Source organism: Dromiciops gliroides, chromosome 2, assembly GCF_019393635.1.
Source record: "Dromiciops gliroides isolate mDroGli1 chromosome 2, mDroGli1.pri, whole genome shotgun sequence".
Lineage (NCBI taxonomy): Eukaryota > Metazoa > Chordata > Mammalia > Microbiotheria > Microbiotheriidae > Dromiciops > Dromiciops gliroides.
Window position 1 is genome coordinate 174838869 of NC_057862.1, and position 14678 is coordinate 174853546.

The window sequence follows — 14678 nt, forward strand, 5'->3', positions numbered from 1 at the left end:
TAGTAGGCAGAGATCTCTGAAAGATGCCCCACTTCCAGAGGTCATTGATTTCTACCACTATAATGGTGTAATGTTGACTAAGCCAGATAAGGCCATGGTAGCAAAAGCTCTAAATCACATGGTGGATCATATGAGGACAAAGGGTAGGAGAACAGCCCTAAGAAAATTCAGGGTCCAACCCATTCAGTTAAATTTTTGGTAATATATTGGATTAGGACAACCCAGATGATTCCAGATATGGGTATTGATACTCACTACCCCCACAACCTAAAAAAACCAGGTTTATTGGATTCTTTTGATCCTGTAGAATCCTATTTCCCACCAACATGTTTTGATGGTCCCCACTTACTGCATCACTTAAAAGTTGGCCTCTTTCCAGTGATACCTAGATTAGGTGATAGCCTTAGAAGATCTAAAGTATTCTGACAAGCTTTCTCTCACCCTGGGTCCTTCTAATCCTTTGGGGGCTTATGCTCCTGAAGGTCTCTATCCATAAGGAGATAGCTGAGTAGAAACTTTGCAGGCACCAAGGTGGGGACAGATTAAATAACTGTTAGATTGCTGGATTTATAAGATGCCAAAATGGTCACTTGCTAAACTACTTTTGAAAAACTGCTGGTTTTTTTCCATTGTTAAATGGAAGTGGTACATCTAAGATAATACTAGCCTGGGCCCCCTGGATGGCCATGCCCTTTATTAAGTTATATCCTTGCCAGAAACTCAGACCTCTATCCTTAGCCCCAATTGTTGCTTCTTCTGCTAAACTCATGGGTCCCTTCACACCAAGACTGAAACTTTAAGGAATATTTTACCTTGCTCATCAATGACTCTGCCCATTAAGAAAGAAGTATATTAGAGAAATGCAAATCAAAACAACCCTGAGGTACCCCCTCACACCTATCAGATTGGCTAATATGACAAAAAAGGAAAATAATAAATGTTGGAGAAGCTGTGGAAAAATTGGAACACTAATGCATTGTTGGTGGAGCTGTGAACTGTAATGATTGCAGTAATGTCACCTGCTGGAGAGTTACTGTAGGAAAGCTGCACCATGAGGAGAAGGTGTCTAAGGGCAAGCCATGTGATCAGTTCCTTGGTGTCAAGAAGTGACGTGGGGAGCTCGCTTCGGCAGCACATATACTAAAATTGGAACGATACAGAAAAGATTAGCATGGCCCTTGCACAAGGATGACACGCAAATTCGGGAAGCGTTCCATATTAAAAAAAAAAAAAGTGACATGGGTACTGTCTATCAAAGCTACCAGCCAATTAGCTTGGAGCTGTGTGCGTGTGTGGATGGGATGTTCCTGGTTCCACAGGAGACTTGTGGGACGAAGAAGGGGTGAAGCTCACTCTCTCACTCTCTTTCTTCTTCTTCTTCTTTTTTTTTTTAGTGAGGCAATTGGGGTTAAGTGACTTGCCTAGGGTCACAGAGCTAGTAAGTGTTAAGTGTCTGAGGCCAGATTTGAACTCAGGGGGGAGGAAGGGGAGGGAGGGAGAAAAATTTGAAACTAGAAATCTTATAAAAACAAATGTCAAAAACTATCTCTACATGTAACTAGAAAATAAAATACTTTTATGATTTAAAAAAAAAGAGAGAAGTATATAAAACTGGACCTTAGCAGTTTTTAATCCAGAAAGGCAGGATATCCTGAAGAATGGGAAATCCCTTCTTCACAAGTCCTCCCAGTGGACTGAGCTGAGAAATTACATGACTGGCATGTAAGAGAGCCTTAAATGATGTAGCAGGCAAGATTTTTATTTATACTGATTTTCTGGGCAGTGGTTATGGGGTGGCTGAGTGGTCTGGAGCTTAGAGGGAACAGAACTAGACAATTAAAGACTCTCCCCTCTGAAGCGACAACCAATGAAGGCATTTTGCTGATGTCTCCCTCAGCAGAGAGTTATTTTAAAGGCATGTTAGTTCCTATCCAAAATATTATTCACCCTCTGTTAATCAGGATGATACTCAAGCACATTACCATAACTCTGGCTACATTTTCCATCTTGCTTGACATTGCCAGGAAACTGGTAACATTGAATGGTAGAATGAATTTTTTAGACAATCACATCCTAGTCATCAGATCTCACATTATCAGCATTGCATGATCCACCTTCCAGCAGCTGTGTCTTTATCTAAATCAACACTACCCCCAAAATGGAGAGGAATCTCTACTCCAGAAGTTTCTTAGATCTGGCTTTAGAAAGACTTACCTGATATGGAGGGACTATTTTTGGATATAGTTCCAGCTAACTCTTTCCAGCCCTTCTTTCTTACATCCTCTGTGCAAAATTGCTGAAGCCTTGAGTCTTTTGCCCCCTCAGAAGGCTCTAGAACTCAGGGAACTACTTCAGGTCCCTCTTAATTCACATTTACCTTTTTCTTTTTTTTAATAGTATTTTATTTTTCCCAATTATGTATAAAGACAATGTTTGGCTTTTATTTTTACAAGATTTTGAGTTCAAAATTTTTCTGCCTCCCTTCTCCTCCTTCCTAAAATGGTAAGCAATTTGATATGGATTATATATGCACAATCATATAAAACATATTTCCAAATTAGTCACAGATGTGACAAAAGAAACAGACCAAAAGAAAAAGCATGCAAAAAATAAAGAGAAAAAAGTATGCTTTGATCTGCATTCAAAGTCCATCAGTTCTTTCTCTGGATATGGATAACATTTTCCATCATGAGTCCTTTGTAATTATCTTGAGTCATTGTGTTGCTGAGGAGAACTAAGTCATTCATCATTAATCATCACACAATGTTGCTGTTACTGTGTACAGTGTTTTCCTGGTTCTGTTCATTTCACTTTGCATCAATTCATACAAGTCTTTCCAGGTTTTTCTGAAATCTGCCTGCTCATCATTTCTTATTGCACAATAGTATTCCATTACATTCATATACCACAACTTCAACCATTCCCCAATTGATGGGCATCCTATCAATTGCCATTATTTTGCCACTACAAAAAGATCTGCTACAAATATTTTTTCACATGTATGGTCTTTTCCCTTTCTTATGATCTCTTTGAGTTACAGACATAGTAGTGGTTTTGCTGGATCAAAGGTTATACACAATTTGGTTGCCCTTTGAGCATAGTTCCAAATTGGTCTCCAGAATGGTTGGATCAGTTCACAACTCCACCAATGATGCATTAGTGTCCCAATTTTTCAACATTCTCTCCAACATTTATCATTTTCTCTCTTTTTTTTATTGGTCATATTAGTCAATCTGATAGGTGTGAGGTAGTACCTCAGAGTTTTTAAAATTTTATTTTCTCTAATCAAAAATAATTTAGAGGGCAGCTATGTGGCACAGTTGATAAAGCACTGGCCTTGGATTCAGGAGGACCTGAGTTCAAATCCAGCCTCAGACACTTGACATTAGCTGTGTGACCCTGGGCAAGTCACTTAACCCTCATTGCCCTAAAAAAAACCATATATATATATATATATATATATATATATATATATATATATATATATATATAAAGTAATTTAGAGCACTTCTTCATATGACTATAGATAACTTTGATTTCTTAACTGAAACCTGCCTGTTCATATCCTTTGACCATTTATGAATTGGGGAATGGCTTGCATGCTTACAAATTTGACTCAGTTCTCTATATATTTGAGTAATGAGGTCCTTATCAAAGACACTTGCTGTAAAAATGTTTCCCAACTTTCTGCTTTCCTTTTAATCTTGGTTGCATTGGTTTTGTTTGTTCAAAAACTTTTTAGATAATCAAAATTATCTATTTTACATTTTGTAATGCTCTCTATCTCTTGTTTGGTCATGAATTCTTCCTTTCTCCATAGATCTGACAGGTAGACTATTTCTTGCTCTTCTAATTTGCTTATGGTATCACCCTTTATGTCTAAATCATGTACCCATTTTGACCTTATCTAGGTTTATGGTTTAAGATGTTGATATATATCTCATTTGTGCCATATTGGTTTTTAGTTTTCCCAGAAATTTTTTTCAAATAGCGAATTCTTATCCCAGAGGCTGGGTTTTTTGGTTTATCAAACACTAGGTAATTATGATCATTATTATATACTATGTCACATAGACACTGTGTCTTTTGTACCTAATCTATTCCACTGATCCACCATTCTATATCCTAGCCAATACCACATAGTTTTCGTGATTACTGCTTTATAATATAGCTTGAGATCTGGTGTTGCTAAGCCACCTTCCTTTGCATTTTTTTCATTAATTCTTACCTTGACATTCTTGACCCTTTGTTCTTCCAAATGAGTTTTGTTATTATTTTCTAGCTCTATCAAATAATTTTTAGTAGTTTGATTAGTATGGCATTGAATAAGTAAATTCATTTAAGCAGAATTGTCATTTTTAAAGTATTTTATTATTTTCCAGTTACATAAAAGGATAGTTTTCAACATTTATTTTGATAGGATTTTTAGTTCCAAATTTTTCTCCCACCCTCCCTTCCCGCCCTCCTCCCCAAGACAGAAAGCAATCTGATATGGGTTATATATGTGCAATCACATTAAACATATTTCTGCATGTCATATTGTGAAAGAAGAATCAGAGAACAAGAGAAAAACCTCAAAAAAGAAGGGAAAAAACAGCCCAAAAGTAGAAACAGTATGGTTCAATCTGCATTCATAATCCACAGTTCTTTTTTTCTGGATTCGGAGAGCATTTTCCATCATGAGTCCTTTGGAACTATCTTGGACAATGGTCCAATGGTATTGCTGAGAGGAGTCAAGTCTATCACCATTGTTCATCACACAATGTTGCTGTTACTGTGTACAATGTTCTCCTGGTTCTGCTCCTCTCAGTCAGCATCAGTTCATGTAAGTCCTTCCAGGTTTCTTTGAACTCCTCCTGCTAATCATTACTTTTCACATTGATTTTTTTTTAATTCATGTTCTGGGGCAGTTAGGTGGTGCAGTGGATAGAGCACCAGCCCTGGAGTCAGGAGGACCTCAGTTCAAATCCGACCTCAGACACTTGACACTTACTGGCTTTGTGACCTTGGGCAAGTCACTTAACCCAATTGCCTCACCAAAAAAAAATTATGTTCTAAATTTTCTTCCTTCTTCTCTCCCTCCTTGACCCTCCCTATAAAATCCAGCAATTCAATATAAGTCATACATGTGCAGTTATGCAAAACATCTTCTCATTAGTCAGGTTGTGAAAGAAAATAGACAAAATAATTTTAGAAGGAGGAGCTAACAAAATTATACTTCAATCTGTATTCAGATACCATCAGTTCTTTTTCTGTTGGTTTGCATTTTTCATATGTCCTTCTGATATCATCCTGCTCATCATTTATTTCACAGTTACTATTGCTAACTGTATTACCCTTCATTTAATTCCCTCCCCTTGATATTTACTCTATCTTCTTTTACCCTATCCCTCCTTGAAAGTGTTTTGCTTTTTACTGCCCCCTCCCCAAATCTGCCCTTCCTTCTTTCAACTCTCCCTTCCCCCCAATCTCCTTCCCGTCCCACTTTCTCTCAGGGTACAAGATATTACTATATCCCCTTGAGTGTTATGTTATTTCCTCTTTGAACCAATTCTGATGAAAGTAAGGTTCACTCACTCTCCTGCTCCTTCCCCATATTCCCCTCCACTCCACAAGCTTTTTCTTGTTTCTTTTATGTGAGCTACCTTACCCCAGTCCACCTCTCCCTTTCCCTTTCTTCCAGTGCATTCCTCTTACCCCTTAACTTTATTTTCTTTTTCTTTTCTTTTTAGTGAGGCAATTGGGGTTAAGTGACATGCCCAAGGTCACACAGCTAGTAAGTGTTAAGTGTCTGAGGCAGGATTTGAACTCAGGTCCTCCTGAATCCAGAGCCGGTGCTCTATCCTCCATGCCACCTAGCTGCCCCCAATGACAATTGTCTCACCAAAAAAAAAAAAAAAAAAGATGTCATCATGGATCAGCTATGTGACACAGTGGACAAAGCATCAGCCCTGGACCCAGGAGGCCCCAAGCCCATATCTGGCCCCAAACATAAGCAACCTTACCCTGCCTGCCCCACAAAAAACAAGGATAAACAAAAAATAAATGCTTTACAGATATCATCCCTTCATATTCAATTCACACCTGTGCCCTCTATCTAAGTATATTACTTTCAGCTGCTCTAATACTGAGAAATATCTTATGAGTTAGATGTATTATCTTCCCATGTAGGAATGTAAACAGTTTAATCTTTTAATATCTCTTATGATTTCTTTTTCCTGTTTACCTTTTTATGCTTTCTAGGGTCTTGTATTTGAAAGTCAAATTTTCTATTCAGTTCAGGTCTTTTCATCACAAATGCTTGAAAGTCCTCTTTTTCATTGAAGTCCCATTTTTTCCCCCTGAAAGATTATAATCAGTTTTGCTGGGTAGGTGATTTTTGGCTGTAGTCCCAGTTCCTTTGCCCTCTGGGATATCATATTCCATACCCTCTTGTCCATTAATGTAGATGCTGCTAGATCTTGTGTTATCCTTACTGTAGCTCCATAGTATTTGAATTCCTTTTTTTTCTAGCTGCTTGAAATATTTTCTCCTTGACCTGGGATCTCTGGAATTTGGCTATAATATTCCTGGGAGTTTTCCTTTGGGGGATCTCTTTCTGGAGGTGAATGGCGGATTCTTTCTATTTTACCTTCTGCTTCTAGAATATCAGGGCAATTTTCCCTGACAATTTCTTGGAAGATGAAGTCTAAACTCTTATTGTGATCATGGTTTTGTAACAATTGGAGTGACACCACCTGCTGGAGAGATACTATAGGAAAGCTCTACCATGAGGAGAAGGCATCTGAGGGCAAACCATGCTGTCAGGTCCTTGGTGTCAGGAAGTGACATTTGCTCATGGGTACTGTCAGTCAAGGCTACCAGCCAATTAGCTTGGAGGTGTGTATGTGAGTGGATGGGATGTAGCCAGTTTCACAGGAGGCTTGGGGGATGAATGAGGTGTGGCTCACTCTCTTTTGTCAGGACTCTGGTGGAGAGTGGAGCTAAAAATGTGCTCTCCCTTTGATACATAGATGAATCTAGGCCTCTTTGTCTCTCCACCAAATTCTTATTCTCCTTAATAAATGCTTAAAAGTCTAAACTCTTGCTAAAGCTTCTAATTTATTGGCGACCACTCATTAGATATTTTAGACAGACTAGCTAGGATTTTAGCCCCTTACAGTTTTCAGGTAGTCCAATGATTTTCAAATTATCTCTACTGGATCTATTTTCCAGGTCAGCTGTTTTTCCAAGGAGATATTTCACATTGTCTTCTATTTTTTCATTCAATTGGATTTGCCTTACTGTGTCTTGGTTTCTCATAAAGTCACTAGCTTCCAAGTGTTCAATCCTAATTCCTAGGCAATAATTTTCTTCAGAGAGCTTTTATATCTCCTTTTCCATTTGGCTTTTCAAGCTGTTGCCTTTTTTTCTCATGACTCTCCTGCATCGTTCTCATTTCTCTTCCCATTCTTTCCTCCATCTCTCTAAATCTTTCTTCCATCTCTTCTACTTTCTCTTCAACGTCCTTTTTGAGCACTTCCATTCTTGGAAGCTTTGGATATTGGAGCTTTGACTTTGTTATTATCTTCTTCTGAGGGTGTATTCTGGTCTATCTTTCCCCCAAAAAAGCTATCTATTGTCTGCTGTTTTCTTTGCCTACTCATCTCTCCCAGGAAGCAGATGTCTTATTGAAATCTAATTCTCTATGGTTGGAAGCTTGGTGTGCCTGTGCCCCTCCCCCGCTGGGCTGCCACCACTCGATTCAGCCCACTGGTTCAGAACCTGGGTGCATCGCCCCAATTCCAGCAGAGATTGCCGCCATTTCACCCCGGGCCAACCACTGAACCTCTTCACCATTCTGTGAGCTGAGTCTTAGAAGAAGCCACTGGCACCGAAGACTCTGAGACCATGGAGGCAAAGTCTGTTCCAGGTTGGGTATGTACCACAGGCTGAGCTCCTTTCTCAGCCCACATAGCAGGTAATCCCAGTTGTCATCTTTGGCTGGAAAATAGTCTCACTCTATTCTTATGTGGGTTAGGCTGCTCCAGGAGTTGTCTTATGGCATTATTTTGGAGTGGATGGGTTTATTGGGAGCTTGGGAGAGTCACAGCCTTTCCTCTGCCATGTTGACTCCACCCAATTCAGAATTGTCATTTTTATTATATTCATTCAGCCTACCCATGAGCAACTGATATTTTTCCAAATGTTTAGATCCGACTTTATATGAAAAGTGTCTTGCAACTGTATACATACAGTTCCTGTGTTTGTCTTGGCAGGTAGTTTCCCAAGTATTTTATATTGTTTATAGTTATTTTAAGTGGACTTTTTCTTTCTATCTCTTGCTGCTGGGCTTTGTTGATTATATATAAATGCAGAAGATTTATCTTATATCCTACAACTTTGCTAACTGTGGGGACCAATTTTTAATTGGGAAGTGCTAGCTAAGAGGCTCACCACAATATTGGGGCAAGGAAGGAGACTGGCAGCCTCCCTCAAAACATAACAAGATTTATTTTAACAAGAACGAACTTTAAAAAAAACACAAACAGGATCAGTAGGATCAAGGGAAAGGAAATAAAATGGGGAAAGGGAAATTATAATACCTGAAAAAATACCACCACCCAGGAATCAGCTGAAAATACGCAGCAGAATGCCTGTCGCTTTCCTGCTTCCACCTAGAATGCCCAATTCTCCTCCCCCAAACCTAGAAACACCCCACACAGCCCCAGCCAATGGGATGGCTGCTCTGACAGTTCCATGACTGCCCTCACTAGGCTTCCAATCATTATAATTTTGCCAGGCCCATGTAGGTGTTAGTGAGTGGTTATGACGTGAGGTGCCAGAACCCTGGCAATGGCTACAACCAGTGGGTGGAGCACCGTGCAGTTTGCAGAGCCCCAAGCCAGTGTGCACTGAGGTATAAAAACCTCAAATAACAATTAATTCTTTACATAACATTGTTAATTATTTCAAGTAGTTTTTTAGTCAATTCTCTAGGATTCTCTAAATATATCATTATCTGCAAAGAATAATAGTTTTGTTTCTTCATTGCCTATTCTAATTCCCACAATTTCTTTTTCTTCCCTTATTGCTTTAGCTAATGTTTCTAGTATAATAATGAATAAGAGTGGTAATAATGGGCATCCTTGCCTCACCCTGATCTTATTGGGAAAGTTTCTAGCTTATCCCCATTACATATAATGTTTGCCAGTGAGTTTTAGATAGACACTGCTTATCATTATAAGGAAGACTCTCTTTATTCATATGCTTTCTAGTGCTTTTAATAGGAATGGGTGTTGTATTTTGTCAAAAACTTTTTTAGCATCTATTGAGATAATCATATGGTTTTGGTTCGTTTTGTTACTGATGTGGTCAATTTTGTTGATGGTTTTCCTAATACTGAACCAGCCCTGCATTGCTTGTATAAATCCTACCTAGTCACAGTGTATAAACTTTGTGATATATTGCTATAATCTTCTTGCTAGTGTTTTATTGAAAATGTTTGCATTGATATTAGGAAAATTGGTCTATAATTTTTTCTGCTTTAGGTCTTCCTGGTTTAGGTATCAGCGCCATATTTGTGCCATAAAAGGAATTTGGTAGCATTCCTTCTTTTCCTATTTTTCCAAATATATAGTATTTATATAGTATTAGAATTATTTGTTTTGTAAATGTTTGGTAGAATTCATTTGTGAATCCATCTGACCCTGGGGATTTTTTTCTTATAGCATTCATTAAAGGTTTATTCAATTAATTTTTCTAAGATGGGTTATTCTATTTCCTCATCTGTTAATCTAGGTAACATAGTTTTGTAACTATTCATCTATTTCACCCAGATTCTCAGATTTTTTAGCATATAACTGAGTGAAATATTTCCTACTGATTACTTTGATTTCATCTTCATTGGTGGTGATTTCACCCTTTTCATTTTTGATACTAGATATTTGGTTTTCTTCTTTTTAAAGTCAAATTAGCCAATGGCTTATTTTTTTTTTCATAAAACTCTCTCCTGCTTATATTTATTAGCTCAATAATTTTCTTTTGATTTTGTTAATCTCACCTTTGGTTTTCAGAATTTCCAATTTGGTATTCAATTGAGAATTTTTCATTTGTTCTTGGGGGGCGGGTTGTTCTTGTTGCATGCTCCCCACCATTTTAATTGTTCCTTTCTGGCTGCTTGCAATATTTTTTCCTTGACCTGATAGGTCTGAAATTTGGCTATAATGCTGGAGATTTTATTTGGGGATCTCTTTCTGGAGGTGATCCATGGATTCTTTCAATATCTACTGTGCCTTCTGCTTCCAGGATATCCAGGTAGTTCTCCTTGATAATTTCTTGGAAGATGTTGTCCAGGTCCTCATTTTGATTACAGCTTTCAGGTAGTCCTATGATTCTTACATTATCTCTCATGGATCAATTTTCCAGGGCAATTGTTTTTCTAATTAGGTATTTTATATTTTCTTCTATTTTTTCATTCTTTTGCTTTTGTTTGATTGATTCTTGATGTCTCATAGAATCACTAGCTTCCACTTGCCCAATTCTAATTTTTAAGGAATTGTTTCCCTCAGTTAGCTTTGTACCTCCTTTTCCATTTGGCCAATTCTACTTTTAAAGGAGTTGTTTTCTTTTTCTAAGATGTTGCCTCTTTTTCATAATTCTCTTGCATCACTCATTTCTTTTCCTAACTTTTCTTCTACCTCCCTTACTTGATTTTTTTTTGTGGGGCAATGAGGGCTAAGTGACTTGCCCAGGGTCACACAGCCAGTGTCAATCATCTGGGCTGGTGATTTAACTACTCCTCCACCTAGCTAGCCTCTCTTATTTGATTTTTAAGTTCTGCTTAAAGTGCTACACTGGTGAAGCTCTGAGACACACAGAAGACCCTTGTGTCTGGTACTGTACTGAGGAGGTGGGGTGAAGAGTGCCTGGAAATGATGGAGGCTATAGGGATCTGGCAGGTTACCTGGTGCTAAGTAGGAGTCCTAGTCTTGATGTCTGCTGTATGCTGAGGCCCTTGGAAGGATCCCAGCACTGGCATCTTCTGCCCATTCACCTGGCTATGCTGTGTTACATGGAGGCACCTGTGGGGTCAAGCATTGATGTCTACCTGTTTGCCTGGAACTACAATGAAGCACATGGTAGGTCCCAGAGCTGGCATCTGCCCATTCCCCTAGCTATTCTGAAGCACATGGGAGGTCAGAGGGTTCTTGGTATTGGAGCTTGCCTGCTGCAGGGCATTAGGGGTCAGGACCTCCCACTGGTTTACTGTGGCAAGACTCACTGCTGACTTGCTGGGATGCTTCCTGTCCTAGACTGCCCTCCTCTTTTACCCATTGGAGATAGATCTTTCCTGCCAATCTTCCAAGTTTCTTGGGCTAGAAGACTTTTTTTCACTGATTTTGTTCATCCAGGATTCATTTTGAGGTTCTACTTTATGGTTGTTTAGTGGTGAATATGGGAGAGTTATGGGGATTTCCTGCTTACTCAGCCATCTTGGCTCCCAGAAGTCCAATTACATGTGGTTTTTTTTCTTAAAATATTTTGGACAACCCTTTCCCTAGAAAGTGTCTGGGGGCTGAGGAGTGGAATTATTTGGTGAAGGTGCTTTGCTTTTTAAAGCATTTTAATTTATTTTATTTTATTCCAAACTTTAAAACACCATCCCCCATAAAAAGAGCATTTCCACATACAGAACACTCACAGAGAACCTATATATGATAATGTGTTTCCATTTCACACTTGCTTGCTTTTTTCTTATAACATATAAGAAAACTCAACATGTTACTTTCAAAATTGCCCCATTTACTGTTCTTCCTTCTGAATTTCCTTCTGTTCTCTTCTGTGCCCTTTAAAAATGTCTTGGCTACTCATGTATAACTTATTTTGAAATGCTTGAGTTCTTGTGGGTGGGGGGTGGGAATGGAGGGGGGAAGAGAAGTTGGAACACAAAGTTTTTGAAAAATTGATGTTAAAATTTTGTTTTTACACATATTTTGGAAAAAAAATAAAATTCTATTCAGAAAATTTTTTTTAAATGTCTTAATTGCCCTTAGGTTTTAGTATCACTGTGGCTTATTTCCCCTCTCCTTCCAACATCCCACTCAAGGGTGAAACCCTATAATAAATAAGGATAGCATGTAGCAAACCAATCCACACAGTGGCCATGTCCAAAAAGGATGTCTCTTTCATCACCTTTCTGACAGGAGAGTAGGTCCTCTGGAGACAGAGTTCTTAAGTCTTTCAAAGTTTTTTATCTTTACATTGTTGCTGTCTTTGTATAAATTGTTCTCTGGATTCTGTTCACTTTGCTCTTCTATAGTTCATACTACCTTGTATTCTGTTACCATCTCTTTCATCATTTCTTATGGCACAATAATATTCCAGTACATTGATGTATCAGAATTTGTTCAGCCATCACCTGGTTGTGTAATAGACAATCTAAGGTTCCTCTTAGTTGAAATTCTTTATTTTTTTTCTCCCCTTTTAATACCATTCACGATCAAGAAGTCTGCTTTGCTTGTGACTCTTCCCTCTCATTTTTTTATCTCCCTTTTATGCTCCTACTATCCCTGCTTATTTCTCTGTTTGATGTTTTTCCTTTTTTTATTATAATGACTAAAGTAATTTTTTTTTTTTGCGGGGCAATGGGGGTTAAGTGACTTGCCCAGGGTCACACAGCTAGTAAGTGTCAAGTGTCTGAGGCTAGATTTGAACTCAGGTACTCCTGAATCCAGGGCCGGTGCTTTATCCACTGCGCCACCTAGCCGCCCCCTGACTAAAGTAATTTTTAATCACAAACTGACAAACATCTATGCAGATAAATTGCCTTGTTCACTGTTGACATTTATGCTAACCCAGACACTAGAGCAAAGGCTACTGAAGTAGCATTTGGTTTTGTTTGTTTTTTTAAACTTGGTATTTTTTTTCCCCAGTACAGGTAAAAACCATTTTTAACATTCATTTTTTTTTTTGGTGAGGCAATTGGGGTTAAATGATTTGCCCAGTCACATAGCTAATAAGTGTTAAGTGTCTGAGGTTGGATTTGAACTCAGGTCCTCCTGAATCCAGGGCTGGTGCTCTATCCACTGCACCACTTAGCTGCCCCTTAACATTCATTTTTTTAAAATGTTTTAGTCCCAAATTCTCTCCCCCCCCACAATGAGAAGGCAAGCAATTTGATATAGATTATACATGAGCAGTTATGCAAAACATATTTCCATGTTAGTCATATTGTCAAAGAAAACACAGACCCTAAAACCCAAAGAAAAGTAAAGTTAAAGAAAAAATATGCTTCAATCTGCAATCAGACTCCATCAGTTCTTTTTCTGGAGATGGACAGCATTTTTTCACCATAAGTCCTTCATAATTGTCTTGGATGGATGATAAGTGAGATGAGCAGAACCAGGAGAACATTGTACACAGTATCAACAACATTGTGTGTTGATCAACTGTGATAGACTTGATTCTTCTCAGTAATACAATGGTGCAAGATAGTTCCAGGGGACTCATGATGGAAAATGCTCTCGAAATCCAAAAGAAAAAGAAAAGAACTGTTGAATCTGGATGCAGATCAAACCATACTATTTCTATTGGGTTTTTTCTTTTTTAAGGTTTTTTCCTCTTTGCTCTGATTCTTCTCTAATTACATGACTAATGCAGAAATATGTTTAATGTGATTGCACATATATAACCTATAACAGATTACTTGCTGTCTTGGGGAGGGGGGAGGGGAGGGGAGGGAGGGAGAAAAATTTGAAACAAGAAATCTTATAAAAACAAATGTTGAAAACTATCTCTACATGTAACTGGAAAATAATAAAATATTTATATGGGGAAAAAACAAAAAAAAGAATTGTTTTGGATAATTGTATTGCTGAGAATAGCTTGATCATTCACAGTTGATCATCATACAATATTGCTATTACTGTATACAATGTCCTCCTGCTCATTTCACTTTTCATCATCAGTTCATTTAAGTCATTCCAGTTTGTTCTGAGAGCACCCTGCTCACCATTTCTTATAGCACAATAGTATTTGTGAGGTACAGCAGGGATTCAGGTGTGTAATGCCCCCATACCCAAATGAAAACTTGATACCAAAGAAAGCCATTGGTAGCTTCAGGATGTAAGCGATATACAATTATTTAAAGGAAATGCTTATAGGTAGGTCAGTATGTCCCTGGCAGAAGGCAGACATTGTGACCTTTTCTGAATTCCTGCAAATTCCCTCCTGCTCCCCTCTGATATTTATACATGTAGGTGACTTAAGGTACTTGGCAAAGAGCCTTCTTTGTTCTAATATTATTCATTAGCTGAAGTGTTCATGAAGAAGATACCGATTGGTTCAAATGGTGACTATATATACTTTAAGTGTAGCACGTATAGCTCTTCCTTACATGGATATACATACTACATGTCTTGGAATTCACATTCCATCCCTTATATATTCCATTTTTTATGTCCCAGATCCCAGAGTATTACAAGTTTGATGTATTTCTACACTCAACTGTTTGTGTGCATATTAAACTCTCCTTTGTCCACTTCAGGTAAAAGTAAAGTTCAACTGATGCCTTCTCCCTCACTCCTTCCTACATATTTGTATTCTCTTCTCATATATCCCAATGATGAAAAATAACAAGTTCTCATCCCTTCTTCCTCCTTTCTACATTAGTGTATACTTCTCCTTTTACCCTTCTT

The 14678-nt window shown here is 38.2% G+C and overlaps 1 non-coding gene across 1 annotated transcript; it reads left to right on the forward strand.

The window, feature by feature from the left end:
• The first annotated feature begins 1116 nt into the window (after positions 1–1116).
• LOC122744860 lies at positions 1117–1223 on the forward strand. The gene has a single exon (XR_006355199.1). It is a non-coding gene; the product is annotated as a U6 spliceosomal RNA (small nuclear RNA).
• The last annotated feature ends 13455 nt before the right edge of the window (positions 1224–14678 follow it).